The sequence below is a fragment of the Monomorium pharaonis genome, chromosome 9 (assembly GCF_013373865.1).
Source record: "Monomorium pharaonis isolate MP-MQ-018 chromosome 9, ASM1337386v2, whole genome shotgun sequence".
NCBI lineage: Eukaryota > Metazoa > Arthropoda > Insecta > Hymenoptera > Formicidae > Monomorium > Monomorium pharaonis.
This window is the reverse complement of record NC_050475.1, coordinates 8177603-8193713: the sequence shown is the minus strand read 5'-3', so window position 1 is coordinate 8193713 and position 16111 is coordinate 8177603. Positions and strand designations below refer to the sequence as shown.

Below are 16111 nucleotides of genomic sequence, written 5' to 3'. Positions count from 1 at the left end.
AGTACACTGAGCGGCGGCACCGAGTGCCCGGGAGAACCCGCGGGAGCCTGTTCGTGGGTGAACGAAGCTCTCCGAAAATCTGCGAAGATCCTCGATTCGATACACTCGGGGTCGCGCCACCAGCGCGCCGAAGGACACGGATGGACCACCGGGACTACCTGTCGGACCAACGGCATCGCCGCCGCCACCACCGCCGAGAGAGAGACAGAGAGAGAGAGAGAGAGAGAGAGAAGAGCACGCGGAATCTCTCGCTTCTCTTGAATGGACTCGTTCGCCCCCTCGCGTCGATAAGATTGGCGCAAGATCGCTCCTTCTTTTCTTCTCCCCCCCCCCTCTCCCTTCTCTTCTCTTTTTTTTACATTCTTTATCTTCACTCGTTGCCGGGCGCAACAAGATTACGTGTTTTAAAGAGAAATCAAAGGCAGAAATCACGCTTGCCTTTCGATGCGACTGATCGGATATATACGAGCGAGAACGTACCAAATTGACGATCCCTCTAAATTCGGAATCACGAGGATTACGCTGTCCGATGTCATCGTAACACCACGGTCACGGGGCGTTAAACTCGCATTGAAACAGCGGTGCATCGATTTTGGATTATGGATGTTGCACACGGCGGATACTTCGCAATGGGCGACACGCCGCGAAAAAGCTCTCGTAAAAAGGAGAGCAACGTCCGTAAATAAAATATTTTATAAGCCGCGCTTATCAGCCGCGTATACTCGCGAACAGTTCGCGTAACATCCGCGCCGGACGTACGTTATTGTATTTATTCTACGACGGGGAAGGATGATCCTTATATATGGAATGTTATCCATACCGTTGCATCCCAGATTATTCTACGTCTTTCCTACGATATTCCGTACTATGCCAACAGAATCAACACCGAACCATCAATGTCTCACATAAATATTTATGACGAATCTTATATTTACAATTCTTCCTATAAATTACGTGCGAGTGCATAAAAGTATTTTTTTTTTTTTACCTTTTTTGCACTTTTCGAATGAAAAACCGTCCGTATGTCTTTACAACCAGTTTTTGACTGTCAAAAACGTATAGTTGAATTTTTCTAAATGTCAAATCAATGTCAACGTCAATTCTACGTTGATTAGATGTTGAAACAACGTCGAGGTCAGTTTTTTTTTTACGCTATCAAACTATACGTTTCTAACGGAGGGTGTTCCTTTTATTCCATTATTTTTTAATACCGCAAAGAGCAATACGTTTAGACGAGTCAAGTTATGGGATTAAATTCGATGGGTACGACCACACATTCGTAACCTGAGAGCCCTTTACTTTTATGATTTCGATTTCGCGTCTCTATCGCGAACTAGATCTTCTCGTCGAACGGCGTGACTTCCAGCAATTTCAGTAGCAATCGAAGCAACCCTCGTTGTTACGGAACACAATCTGGAAATATGGATGCTGACTCGTATACCAGCTCTCTCCGAGGTGGGAAGCATTACCCAGAATGAGGTGAATCGATCAGAAAATTGGACGGAATTGTTGCTCGATAAATGTTGAGAATTATTCTGTGCTCACTGAATTGTGAAAATTCAACGGAAATGTATTGATGTGCTCTAATGTACCGAAGAGCCCTCAATTCTTTTGTTTCATCGATATTAGTATTAATTTTAAAACGCCTTACTGATTTCGCAATGTCCCCTTCCTCTGGTAAGATTTTTCTATAGATTTTTCGTATTAATGCTGTGTATTTTAAAAATTTAATCATGCGAATCGAGTATTGAATAATGTAATTGTGTTACCGTAAAATTTAAAGGCGTAAGACATTAAGATAGAGTCGACGGAAGGTTAGTTTTAATAAAATTCAGAATAATAAAATTCTTTTCGCTTTACGCGCCCTGACAGTTTGTACTCAATAAGGAGGAATTCTTCGCGGAACCGATGTAAATCTTCCTCCGGAATTCATTGAACGCGAACGTGTCTGAGATTTGTACGAGAGGTTGACGGGGATTTAATGTTACTCATTTTGATTGGATTCTCTTAGGATATTCCTCGCGGTATCTTTCATTTGTCTTCTTTTTTTTATTCCGAGCTTTCCGTAAGAATGCAACGGGTTGGCTCCAACTATTTTGGTTGTGCGATGAACCTGTCCGAACAGTCTTTTACTTCGCATAATGAACCTTATTCCAGGAATGAAAATTGTTAAAGATGTTTTATCTCCTTTATTTTCTACCAGTGGTACGAGTACTTGTCATCTGCGAGCATTTTCTTAGCATAATTGCTGAGATGAGGTAGAATTTTTAATGACGAAAAGAGGGAACTTTATAAAGAAGAATTTGCTATTCTTCTGAAAAATGCATTTTAACGATAAAAAAGTTATAAAGCGACGGTGAAGGAACGAGAGAGAGTGATGGAGGGAGGGGGAAGAGAGAAGTGAGAATATAATTTTTGAAAATTTATGTACCGGGAAACTTTTAACATTTTTACATTACACGTCTTTGACGACGCTGACGCGGAGGAAACGCAGTATTGATCGAGGGATCCAAATTTCTTGATAGGCGCAACGCCACCCCTCGCGCATCTCTGACCGCGTTTATACGCGGAAGGGTCGATCTTGCGGAAAGGGAGAGTGAAAGAAGGGGAGAAAGAAGGAGCCCCGCGGTATTTATCGCGCGATATGGCCGATGTGGTTACTTTGCGAATCGAACAGTTTTGAATCGCCGATGCGAGCCGAATTAGCCCGAGCACCCTCGAACGTGCCTGGCGATCGATTCGAAATAAACCAGAGGTTTCGGCTCTGTCGACCTTCCACCAACCTTCTTCCCCCTCTCTCCTTTCTCCTCTCTCTCTCTCTCTTTCTCTCTCTCTCTCTCTCTCTCTCTCTCTCTCTCTCTCTCTCTCTCTCTCTCTCTATCTATCTATCTATCTATCTATCTATCTATCTATCTATCTAACTCTCTATCTCTATCTCTATCTCTGTCTTGTCTGAAAGATCCGTAGCTCCCTCCCATGAGATTGGCGCATCGTCCCATATTTAATCAAGAACATCGCACCAACTTGATACGAAGTCCAAGCTCGTGTCTAATTCGGAAGCTGACATTACGCGTGAACTGCTTCGGGATTTCCAAAATTAGCCATATGGGAACTAGAATAGAGATACAAATTCGAGCGAGAGATTATGCATAAGGAAAGTTTTGCGAACTGTCCGCTTGAGAGTCTCTCTCTCGTATGACTAAAAGAATTAATTATTTCTATTGTTTGAAACTTTTCAAGCAAATTTTTATTTATTTTTGCGAAATCTTAAAAATTATCTTTATATTGGTTAAGATATATACGATTAAGGGTTTCGCTCTTTTTATCGAGATTCTCTGTCCACTTCTCCGCGTGGGTTTCACGTCCAACGGACTTTTGATGGCTTCCTGATTGTTGAAAGAGAGTTCATGTGGAGATCCTCGACCTATCTCTTGGAGAATCGGGTGGAGAGATCGACACAGGACTATTGTTGTTTTTTCTTCTTCTTACTCCTTTGTACAATCTTCCTCGTTGAGTGAGTAGATGTACTCTTTGACCTCTTGGAGGTTACAAGTCGTCTCGTTTGTTCAAGGGCTGCTTCTTATTGTCGGTTCACCGCACCGGGGCAAACTTTCTCTTGAGACGTCGAAACTGCTGTATGAATCGTGTCGTCTGTAATTACGGTGCTGAAAGTATTAGTTGGATTCTTTCGACAAAGTTTCTCGAGCAACAGACGTGTTGCTCTCTCCCACGGGACTATAAGTGCAAACGTTTGTTCCCATCTCACGATTTGCTAGATATATACGTTACAGAACAACGACAGCGTATTGCGATACTTTATAACGCCCGTTACATGCTGCTTCTTTGCAGCAAAAATTTTTAGACTAGACGAGAGTGGTGATCATTCTTACTTGACATTTTCAAGGCGTGCAATAAAATATCTTGACGTATTATTGCAATAAAAATGGAAATTATGAAGATTACTGCAAATAAAATTGATAAAGTTGAAATTATTTTTTACTCTACTTATGTACGTATGTACATATACATATATACATATTTAATACGTCATACATACATAAATACATATATGTATGTAATGTACACATGTATGAGGGTGTGTGTAAAAGATGTATAATTTATATCAAAGTTTGTTAATTTATATGATAGATTTGTCAGTTTCTTATTAATTTTAGTAGCGTGTAAATCGTTGCAAATATGTATAATAATTAATATTATCGTGATATGGAAATCTTAAAGGATCAGTTATCTCTTGTCGATATTTTTGTAATAAGTGTAAATTCCTAGTAAAAAAATTAAAATAGTTTAGGCTGTATTAAAATTTTTTTATTACATATCTTTATTTATAAAAATTCGACTGTAGCCGATTGTAATTAAAACAAAGTTCAAATTTCTGTCATTTGTCGCGTGGTAAGCTATTCCTGCAGCGTGCCGTTAACGTGGAGCTCTACGCGATGGTAAAAGGTGGTACTATATCGGATGCTGGTAGTGCCAAATCTTAAAGTAGAATCATATAAACGCCGATTGTAGGCCCATTCAAGCGGTAGAGTTGCAGATTATAGTAGATAATTTAGTAGATGGCGTTCCTAATCTTTCCACGGCTCGATCTTTGACTGTGCAAAGTGAAATGTGAAAGCATGTCTCATCGCAATTAGTTTGTCAAATAAAATTCCAGATCAAGATTAGAAACAATACCGCACTTCAAAAGATTACACACACACACACACACACACACACACACACACACACACACACACACACACACACACACACACACACACACACACACACACACACACACACACACACACACACACACACACACACACATATATACACTGAGAAAAATGATATCAATTTGACTAAATTTTTTAACTTGATTAAATTTCTTTGATTCAAGTATTTATGCATTTAACTTAAATACATAAAATACTTCATTTACACCTTCAATTTAATTGTTTATATATTTGACTGAAATACATAAGTAGTTGAATTGAAGAAATTTAATCAAGTTGAAAAATTTAATCAAGTTCACAACTTTTTTTGGCACTGATTATATTCTATATAAAATAATTGTACACGATCAGAATATTCTACACAAATATATATTGTACACAAACAATTGTACGTGGAAAAACTGTGCACAAGAATTATCTTCGAAAAAACTGTCCACTACACAGTTTTTCTACGCACAATATATCCGGCTGCAATTTTTAATTCAAGGATAATTCTTGTGCACAGTTTTCCATGTATAATTTTTTTGTGTACAATATATTTGTGTAGAATATTCTGATCGTGTACAATTATTTTGTGTAGAATATGATCAGTACCTTTTTTATCAGTGTACGCTATCAGTGTACGCGTGTTATCTATCGCTGAAGCATCCCTCTTTTTATTAAAACTTAAAAAGATCTGTTTTACAACAATACAAGATTTGTTTTAACTACTAATATATGTTAAGCGCCGAATAAAAGTGGTCATTGAGTGAGAAATTTTTTTGTCAGCATTTGCTCAAACAGTTACATGGTGTAAATGCGGTGTACACACATAGCGAGAATTTATGATCACGGTGGAAACGATCAATCATTACGCGATGATTATATATAATGATAAGTTGCCAGTATATCCTAAGACTATGCCAAGATTCTTAAATTAGGCGGTTCCATTTGATGTAAATTTATATGTCTACTTCTTGTTGCAATAAATAACGTTCCGCGCTTCCTAATTACGCTAAAATTCATGAAATAAAACTTTCGTACGCATGACATATTAAACTAATTTGTTTGACATATTTAAACATTTATTAAACAGTCTAATCATCAATATGTATAAATATATATATTAAATAAAATAAATAAAATAAAATAAATTAAAAATGTCAAAGCCTTACAAATTTTTTGAAAGTCAAAAATTTGCAATTTTTTTAATGCAGCTTTATCGATGTTAAACTCAAAAGTCAAGTAAACCGAACCGACGGCGACATTTGCCTTCGCAGTGGACCGTAAGTCGCGATCTGGCATCCATAAATCAATTAATTTTAGCTTTTAGTTTGATATGCGCGGGGACTAATTTAAATTCTTTCGGGAGTCTCTGGGATCGTCACGACGGACAAACGGAGTGGGAGGATGAAAGCTCATCCACTCGATGTCGAGCGGCGCGCTTAACCGATTGGCGAAGGAGACCGATCGGTGACTTACGGAGCCCCGGGCGTGTGGTGTGCCCGCGAAAGAAACGGATGCGGAGGGTGGCGGCGGGCCGGGGGATGGAGGAAAGCAGCAGACGCGCCAACTTAAGTATTTCTGATCGAATTCCAAATGGCCGGTTCGTCGTCCGGTCGATCGGTCGGGAAGAATTCAAGCCATGACGAGCAAATGGACGAATCGCGCGTCGGTCGATTGCAGAGTGAAATGGGGAGGACGAGGTGGAGGAGGAAGAGAATAGGAGAGAAGAGGCGAAATAACCGACGGTGAAAACCGCAACGCAAAAAGTCCGCCGACTGCGCGACTCGCGCTGGCGCTAGTCAAACCGTCCGGGCGCTAATCGATCCGCGATCGGGATCGATCGGGATCGAACCCTTTAGATTCGAGCCGTCGCTTTTCTTCTTTTCGGTGACCCACGTGACCGAATAATCCGCGGCGTGCTGCGATTCAGACTTAGCGGGAAAACGCGAGTCTTACACTTTCTTTAACTTTGATGGAATGCCCTGCAGATTATTTAGATTCACTGCTGCGATTCAAACGGCTGCGGCTTGCTTTGATGTCTCGTTATAAAAGGTCGCGTTTCTGGCGCGTTTCTTCACCTCGTCACTTGATTCGTGTATTAAACACTTCGTCGTTGTTTGAATTTGACGTAAATATTCGTTCTGGCTTCGTGGTCCGCTATCGTGTTTGCGAGAGTTAAGTAGAGGCAATTCGTTTATCGTCGCGTCTCGACCGCGAACAGCGCTATTTAAATCCAATATAAATTCAGATACACACACACACACACACACACACACACACACATTAAGGCTACGTCGATACTTGCAATCGATAATAATATTAATGACGTGCATTTGAGCGATAATGCACACGATATTGACACCCTTTTGTAACGGGGCTAGAAGGGATTTTCCTTTGTTCGTTGCAACTTCCATCGTACCATCTGAGGCCAGCCATTTGCATAGGATGCAGCTTAGGGATAAAAAAGCGCAATGGATATTTTAATGCGAGAAAAATGTCACAAAACGTGGCTGCATTCGTTATTAATGAAACGTGCATTGTTCGCGCTAATTAGATTAATATTTTTTTCTTTTATTGTTATAATTGTTCAATAAAAATTCAATCGCTGTCGTGCATTTAACACGAAGACAAATATGATATTTCGTATCGGAACGGAGGAGGAGAATGGCCATTTTGTGTCCCATCGGCTTGTAATGACCGCTACAAAGCGCATCGCGTGCAAGCTAATGAGAGTAATCACTTAATAAAGGCGGTCCCGCATCGCGTGACGCTCTACGCGGCATAACTGAGAATCAATATTTGATTTGGAGGTTTCTCCGGCACACGTTTCTCCTTTTGTCCTTCTTTTTTTCTTCTTTGCGCGCTATTGGACGAACGGGAGGGGAGAGGAACCGGTATCCTAATACGAATAGACGGTATTTTATAGGAATAACAATTATTTCGCTGTTCGCCAAGCAATCGAGCGATTTTTCTTTTCTCCGAAACGCAAGTAATTATGTGAATGCACAGAAAGCGAAGAAAGAATTATCAACAATTGTTTTTACAAACTTCTGGAATAAAAATGTTCTAACAGATTTTAATAATTACATTCTTCTTATATTATTACTGCAATGAGTTATTTACTTATTCCGTTTTATTCTGCTGTTTTCTTTGAGTATATTTAATTAAATAATTTTCACGAAAAGGAGAGAATGTCAGTAAGAAATAAAACCTACTAAAATTTTAATTAGAAATCTGTTTCTCTGGCATTTGATAATTTCAGCTGTTAATGGAAAATCTCCTTTCCGTGAAAATTATTTTTTTATTTTTACAGCTGTTTAATTATATTGTCCAAAACTATATGACAGTATAAAAAATTCGAACATAGTAGCGGGGTTAAAGCTTGATATTATAATCTCAAATCAAACTTGATTGGTAGAGGCAAAGTCGAAATTAGACTTGTCTCTTTCGTTCTACTTTGACATATAACATAACGTTGAATATCAATGCTGTCCATTAATACACGGCAGTGTCGCTGAAACGTTTGACAACCCGTTGTCCCAGTTGTTCCAAGAAATCGGACGCGCATCGTCGCCCCGGCTTTTTCCAATTCTGCGTCCCGGCTCTTTTATTCGTACACGCGGTTTTTATTATTCCACGACGATGAGATCTGGTAACGATCAGTTCCCACATGGTGGAATTAGCATCGTGGCGTCATCAGTCACTCGTTTTGACACACACCGAAAATAAATAGTCCGGCCGATCCGTAACGCGGGGCCAAGAGAGGTAAGAGGGAGGGAGAAGGGTAAAAAAAGGAGGTAACAGGATTCGCAGTTTTCGCTCGCCGATCTCTCGTCGCAATCGTGAATTTCTGCCTAGCTCCGTGATACGTACGACGAATGCACGTGAAAGCCCCGGAATGGTTCACGACGCGCGCGGTGCGAATTTTCCACGCGTGATCGCGCCTCTCCATCGATCAAATTCGGCGACGCTCAAGGAAACGGTAAGTGCAGCGTTGACCGAGTTGGCTTCGAGTGGTTGCGATCGAGTCCAGAAATCCATTTGTCATCTCGCGCGTCAGGGGCCCCGAGGCACGATCGTTCGCCGCCGAGAGGAGACGGGTATATTTTTTTACGGGAAAGGTCGCGAACCCTCGCTGCGACGAATCCTACGTTTTCTCCGGGGAAAACGGGTTTTAATCGATGATTTTTTCCGCCGTAGAATCGATGAGAACGGGGGATATAGCATAGAGAGCGTTTATCGTCGATAGAGCATTTGATCGACGACTTGTCGAGATGTTTCAGCGTTTACTTGAAAACCGCGAGACGCCTGAAAATGAAATAAAATTCCGCTAGGATTAAATGTAATTCGAATATAGGATATAATAGCTCTTTATCGGTTTTTTTTATCTTTACTTCCAGGGTGGATTCGCTTATGCGAAGAAGGGAAATTATATAATATCAACGGAAATATGCGCATCGTTGCGCGGCTGCTAAGAAGAAAGGCATAAACGTGGCCGCAAACAATGGTAAGAAAGGGGTAGTATAGGAAAAAAGGGATTCGGAGGGGGAATGGGTACCAGGTGAAAATCAAATTTTCATCCAACCGGTCCGTACAAAATTCTAATTTGACGTCTGAAACTGACGACTGAAGGGGTAAAAGTGCGAGAAGGGGTGATTATTTCACCCCTTGGGAAAAGATTTTTACGTATAATGTGCGCGTACCCGAGGTAACGTGTGTCGCGGGCGAAAGGGTGAGGCCTTTACCGCGGCGCACAGGGGTGAAATCGTAGAAAATGATAAACAGGATGAATCTTATTCAAATAGAGAGACAAGATCCTGGATTTAAGCGGGGAACCCCCTGGGTATCCGCCGGGTGCCTGCCTAGAACCGCGGACATATACCTGAGTCCTGGGAAAAAGGTACGGGACTTTCAACTTTTCTAGCGTTTTTTTTTTTTTTTTTTTACGAAGCATCAAGGGCTCAAATAAAGTGGCGGGATTTAAATAAAGAAGAGAATTCTATCGTCGCGCGCTAAAAGGCCCACCCGTTGTCTCCCTCGCGCGGCAAAAAGATACGTAAATAAAACGCGAGGACTTTAATGCAGCAGATGAATATTTGTTATTTCCTAATTTAAAATCTTTCTTTAATATGTCATCATATTTTACGCGAAATGATGTAAATATAAGTTTTTAATATGCTGATAAAACGAAAACAAGATTTATTTTATACTTCTTTCGACATTTATTATTTTTCGTAAGTATTTTAAATTAAACGTTTAATTGACAAATTCTAGTGATTGTAGAATTATTTGTTTAGTAACTCACTTTTAAGTTAGTTGGCTATAAAATATTTTTACTTTTGAACATTTCAAAACTTTTCCAGAGTACACTTTAGCATTTAATGTGACACATACTTCCTCATTCATTGTAAACTTGAACATGTCATCGTACAAATATATGCACATCTGAGTATTATTTTATTATCTAACATATTATTCAGCTCTATACCTTTTGAATTATACAAAATTAAAAATGGCATGGAATTTTGTTAATGCACTTCTTTAAACATCCTGACGCTTGGAGAATTGCTTTTTTGAAATTTTAAGTAGTTATTTAAGTAGTTATTTGATGAATTGAATATATTGAATTGACTATAGTAATCCATAATTTAAATTATATGCTTTATCGATTTTTATATTGCAATTTATAAACGAAAGGATTATGCATACATACAAACATTTAAATATAGATTAGCAATAAATTTTTATTTTAAACCAAAAAATTTAATTTTATAATAAAATTTTGTTTTCTTCAATAATGTTTATATCTTGTAAATATAAAAGAATTATAAAACGAATTATTTTATTCGTGAAGTATAAGATAAATTAGAATTCAGAACATATACAATGATATAAACAAAAATTATATCTTTGATTTTATTATTCCGATTTCAATATTTATATTATTCAGTCGAGAGATATAGTTTATTTATAGTAATCAAATAATCTATTATGTTAAAGTATAGATTACATATTTATGCTATATATTATGTGTTTAATACATGTTTAAAAGAAACACGATTTAAATAATAAAAATTATAATTTTTTAAAAAAGTTTGATTCTGACTAATTTTGGCAAATTACCTTCACTTCTATTATACTTGTTTAAATTTAAAAAAAAAATCGAAATATTGAAGCATATGTATTATTTGGCATAATCATTGCAATTTCGGTATTTTTCGTCGTTGGTATATGTAAACTCGATTAACAATACCAGCTCGAAACCGACACTGATGCAGGATCAGCGACTGCTCGCAGACAGTATCAAGATCTAGCGTCAAACTCGATCAAAAGCCCTGTGAGCTCGTAAACCAGACTCTGTCCCGAGATAGCGCTCGCCGAAAGCAAGAGAGAGCGAGTAGAAGATTAGTTAAAGAGAGAGAGACAGCGGTATCGCGTCAGCCGCGAAGGAGGGAGAGACGGGGAGCGGTGACGCGATCCGAAAATCTCTAAAGAAAATACAGCTGGTATTTTCTGGTAGTCAGGTAACGGCGGGGTTCCGTCATTCTGGAAGAAGTTGGCATCGCGGGAGGAAGAAAAGGGGATAGGATACCGGGGAGGGGGTGGGGAATAAAAAAAGGGGGGGGAGAGGGAGAGCACGAGATGTCATCTTGCACAATTTTTTTTTTTTTTGTTGTAATCGCAGAGATCGCTCGCCATTCAAGGGTTGCAACGCCGCTTCAAAGGGTTCTCGCTCTGGAAGGGTACGATATCCCTTCTTCTCTCGCCGTTGGCTCGCTCGTTTTCGTTCCTCTTCGACGGCTACCTGCCCAACTGTTTTCGGTTCTCGGGTTACTAAAGACGCGGAAATCCAGAAATCGCGAAGGGCTTGGAACCAGAAGAGCGAGACGAGAGACCCTTTTCGTGGGGTTGCGCAGGGCTCGTGAATGGTCCCGCGGAGAGAAACCACCTCCTCGCTCTTCCTCGCGACCGACGGTCCTTCTCCGTCAAGATCCCTTCCTCCGCGTGTTGCGGCTCCTCTCTTCTCTTCTCTTCCACGGATGTACACGGGGTCCTTAACCCCTTTCTTCTGTCAGCTGCCGCGCGTAACCAACAGCTGTACACCCTGCCGCGGTCTTAAAAACCTGTGTTTCTAAGCACGATCGTGCGTGGGTATGTAACCGTTGTCGTTCTCGTAGCGTATCGCGTCATTGATACCCGGTGCTTACGCTGATAATATATATTCTGTTCAAAACATCCTTTACATGGTAATTTTGATCTTCAAAATAAGAAATATTCATCAATACCATTATTTCTTTTTTTTTCACTAAAATTTTTTTTTATTTGTACCTTGGTTTTACTTTTTGTTGAAACAAATAGGAGTTAGTGTTTTTACATATTCTACATTTATCGATTAATTTTTTTTTCAAAATTGGTACGTTTTAAACATTTACTTGTTTAAAACGTACCAATTTGAGTAATTAATCTGATAACAAAAATTTGTGTTCAAATCGATCTTCATGAATGTAATTATTATTTAATGAATGAATATTTATTAAGCTTCGAAGAGTTCATAAATAATCTTTAAATTCAACGAAAATGAAACATTTATTATGTTTTAATACAAATAGATCAAATATAATTTAATATTCTCTATTATATATATTAGAACACGATAAATTAAAATTTTTCTTAATTTTATTGTTAGTATTTTTTCCGTTTAGGTAACATTTAGCAATTCTTATAAATTTTATAGTGACTAAGAGAAAATAAAAGTGGTTAAGTGAAAAAGTTACATAAGTGTATTATAAAAAAAATATCTTGTGTCTAATTCAGATTTCACAACTTATTCATAAAAGTGTGTTGTTAATAGTTTTACACATTTCATACAATATCAGTTGCTTGTATCATATTCTTGGTGGTTGGTCTTGTTGGTGGGGGAAGAGTAACAAAAGTAATACACGGCTGTAACGGCTGTTCATTCCGATTCAGTCATTCAGTCAGGCATGCGGGTAGGATGCACGTCGCTGAGGCGCGTCGCAAGCGCGCGGTCAAAGTCACGCGTAGGTCGAGCAAGCCGTGCCTAAGCTCACTCTCACATTGAACGAGCGCAACAAACAACAATAACAAATAAAATATTTGTATGAACGCAATACTAGTGCAATGCTATTGTAACGCGTGCTGATTTATTAAATTTTTTTTTACTAGGGTATCGAGATTTAAATGTAACATTTCTGCATTAGATCTCTTTACAATGGTATGCTCTCTACATTTTCTATAATCTATATGATTTAATTATAACAAAGTAATAATATTATCTGCTTACCTTTTATTACAATATGTTACAAGGTACATTGTATGTAATTATGATATTTGATTGTAACAGATTGGAATAACTTTAAGCGATATGATTCATATTACATCATTACATTTTCAATAGATTAAGTTTTTTTCTGATATCTTTTTTAATTTAGCAAAAATGTTTACGAATTTTATAGTACATTGAAATTGTATCTTATTTTTTATTTCTTATAAGTTCTAAGCAATGTTTAATAAAGTTTTTAATTTTGTAATTATAGAATTTCCACTTTTTATGACATTTAGTGCAACAAATGTTTTGTGGAAACAGAATGTTTAACATTGCATTTATGAAAAATATTAAATTTATAATATAATATAATTAATTTTTAATATTACTCTGAATATTAAAAAATTAACAATAATATGCTGACTATACTCAGACTTGCGACCAGATTGTAGCCTAGAAACTATACGATATGAAAGGAGTGGAGATTGGCTGATTGTCGCAGAAATCAGCCGAAAAGTGCAATCCAACCACACGCCGACTTTACTTATTAGTTTTCTACTAATTATCTTTTGTTAAATTAAATATAATAATCAAATGTAATGATTTCTATGTAAAATAAAGATACTTGACAATTGAGGTATTACAATTATATAATATTAATGTTAATTAAGCTGACATTAATTTATGTATTATCTTATATATTAATCAACTAAATTAAAATATTAATAAATATATAATTCACTAAAATATACTTTTTTCTTTTAATATTTCAATAATGTAAAATTACAATTAATATTTCTAACATATGCTTTAATGTAATTAATGGTAAATACCGAAGTGATATATGTATAACATAAATTGTATAAAATATAAAATGTGATTTGTGAAACTGAATGTTGATATAGTATTTCGCCTTAGAGGCTATCGAAGCATAAATATTTATGACATCTACGTTACACACTTCTAAATATACTAGAATAATTGAATAATTGTAACAAGATTAATAAATGCTATCACACATATCAATTTTTTTAAATAGAAGAGCTTTTATTTTTAAATTATCTTAAATTTGCTTTGCGATTAGAAGATTATTAAGAGCTTTAAGTTTTTTACAATTATATTGTCCCAAAGTCTTTAAAAATTTGAATTTGGGAAAACTAATTTAAATTATATTACTCTTAATTAAATCATATGTTTTAAACGTAAAAAATTGTATAATAAATACTTTTTTATATAATTTTATAATAAAATATTTAATTATCCAACAAGTTTGTGTTATAACATTTAATTTAATTGATTGATATTTTATTATGTTCTTATTCACTGTGTAACATAGTATACTCATGGTTTTCAATTATGACACAATCAATAGATACAATCGTACAGAGCTAAAATGCTGTGTTCGACTTGTCGTCGTTTTATGTCTCCTAGATAGAACATAGTCATAATAACATCATAAGAAATTTATCAATGACTTTATTTCTCACTTATAAATACACATATAAGATACCGTTATGATATCATTATGATATCATTGAGTGACAAATGATATCCTTATTATATTATTATAATTTCTACCTGAATCCATATAAACGTCAACATTATATTTTTGACGGTAAAATCTTATGTGAAAAGAAAAAAGGGAAATAGAAAGATTAAGTAGCATTTCCATTATATGCAAATACTGTGTACCACATTGTAATTATATTCCATTACTAAAAAATATTTTATTTTTTAAATATAGTTATAAATTAAATTGCGATTTTTATATCAGAAATTGATTGCGTAAGGGTATATAAAGACAAAATAGTATAAAGTAAAAGAGATGAAATGTAGAATTCTTTAAAACAAATACACACACACACACACACACACACACACACACACATACACGTATAAATTTTATTTTACGATAATTACTCCTTAATTACACAGTATAACACGAAATTTGCTTTGAGACAATAAGTTATTTCTTATACATTTTTTTATTTTTAAATATAAACTTGGAAATAGTTTCTATCATGTTACATTTTAAGAAATTTACTGTGAAAATTGCTAAAGATTACAGTTTTGATATTTTTCTATAATTAGTAGCTTTAGACAAAATTTTTCAAGAGTTGAAAGAATTTTTGACAACTTTTATAGCAGATTTTTCCAAAATTTTGCTGTTTATGAGACATTTTATGTCCTTTGTATTTATAGCAGCTAAAAATCTACAGAAAATTCTTTACAAAATCTGAAGGCAAAAAAAGTTATTTTTATATTATTTATTGTTATTAGTAAATTCAAGAATTACTAAATTAGTAAATTTTTTGAATTTATAATTCCTTGAATTTCATATCGTAAATACGTTATGTGAAGTAAATATTTTAAAGTATTATCGATATGCAAGAGAGAGAGAGAGAGAGAAAAGAGAGCGAATTTCAGAATTTCGGATATTATGAATATATATATTATATGGAATAATTGCAAAGATCTGTCAATGGCATCGAGAAATATCACATAATGAGTGTGGAATTTTACCCTTAATCTGTATTTTTAGCTATACTTTTTTGGCGATTTTTCTATTTAAATATTATTATAATTATTATTTTAAGTGCATATATAAAATATTTTAAAATTTTGTAAATTTATAAAATGTTAAAAATTCTATATTTTGTTTAATAGCATATATATGTATATATATGTATATTTACATATATATATTATTATATTAAACTTATAATTCTATATTTTATCTAAGGTGTTGCGAATTTCTATTTGCTGATAAATTTTTTTTGTATTCTATTTTGAAAGTAAATATGCAAAACGTTATATGTTTTATCTAATTCATATTTAATCAATATCTTTTATGATATTATTTTAGTACGTGACATTTATGAATGCATATTTAACATTCATGTAATATTTACGTATATTAAGTTGTATGATGGGAATGAAGGATATGTGATTTCGCATTTTGTAAGAAATACCTTATGATATTATCTGTTCTACAGATATATTGGTATCAGATACTTGGCGTGTAAACATTTCGCGTCTTCTCTTCCATTGCGTCTAAAAAATCTGAAGTCACGGTTCTACGCCTCCACGACCTCTACGCCTC

At 35.8% G+C, this 16111-nt stretch overlaps 1 long non-coding RNA gene across 1 annotated transcript in view; it reads left to right on the top strand.

Moving 5' to 3' along the window:
* The window catches only part of LOC118647437, a 42012-nt gene extending 30700 nt beyond the window's left edge, over window positions 1–11312 (top strand). The window contains exons 2-3 of the long non-coding RNA XR_004964712.1: window positions 9122–9228; window positions 9527–11312. This is a non-coding gene — a long non-coding RNA (uncharacterized LOC118647437). The remainder of the gene's footprint in view (window positions 1–9121; window positions 9229–9526) is intronic.
* Window positions 11313–16111: the final 4799 nt, after the last annotated feature.